The sequence below is a fragment of the Paroedura picta genome, chromosome 2 (genome assembly GCF_049243985.1).
Source record: "Paroedura picta isolate Pp20150507F chromosome 2, Ppicta_v3.0, whole genome shotgun sequence".
Taxonomy (NCBI): domain Eukaryota; kingdom Metazoa; phylum Chordata; class Lepidosauria; order Squamata; family Gekkonidae; genus Paroedura; species Paroedura picta.
The window spans coordinates 166,065,876-166,066,087 of record NC_135370.1 but is presented as its reverse complement, the minus strand read 5'-3'; positions in this window follow the sequence as shown (position 1 = coordinate 166,066,087).

Genomic DNA, 212 nt, shown 5'->3' with positions numbered 1-212 from the left:
GTTTCAGAGCATCTGGAGCAGAGCTGGTTTGCTTGGGCTGCGGGCTGAATCCACCCGAAGAATGTTGTCAATGTATAACTCAGCAAGGAAGAACAGAGCCATAACAGGGTATAGAAGCTTCCACCTCTGTGTCTTTTGCCCCACAAAGCACAGGAAACAAAAGAGTGGCAAAGTTGAACATGGCTGGGGTCAGATTGTACTGGGAACGTTTT